Below are 354 nucleotides of genomic sequence, written 5' to 3'. Positions count from 1 at the left end.
CCCTCACGGCTCTGGGCTCATCGATCGAAGCGTTCTGCAGCCTCGCGCGCACCCAGGTGCTGGTTTCGGTGCTCCGCGGCACCCCCAGCCCAGCCACAGCGGGATGAGAAGCCCTTTGGGGGGTCAGGAGGTGACCTTGGAGCGGGAAAGATGCCCCGCAGCGCCCGGGGGGACGCCGGCTACAGCGGCAGTGGTAAGACCCGTGCGGAGGGTTGAGAGGTGGGGGAAGCCCTGACCCAAAGGAAGGGCCTGAACGAGCGAATCTAGGGGGTGAAACTTGACCGGTGTCTTCATCCGCGAGAGGGAGGGAAGAATCGGGGCAAAGAGTCATTTCCAAACTAGTGCAATCAACCG

Source organism: Buceros rhinoceros, unplaced genomic scaffold, assembly GCF_000710305.1.
Source record: "Buceros rhinoceros silvestris isolate BGI_N320 unplaced genomic scaffold, ASM71030v1 scaffold26244, whole genome shotgun sequence".
Classification (NCBI taxonomy): domain Eukaryota; kingdom Metazoa; phylum Chordata; class Aves; order Bucerotiformes; family Bucerotidae; genus Buceros; species Buceros rhinoceros.
This window is presented reverse-complemented; position numbering follows the sequence as displayed.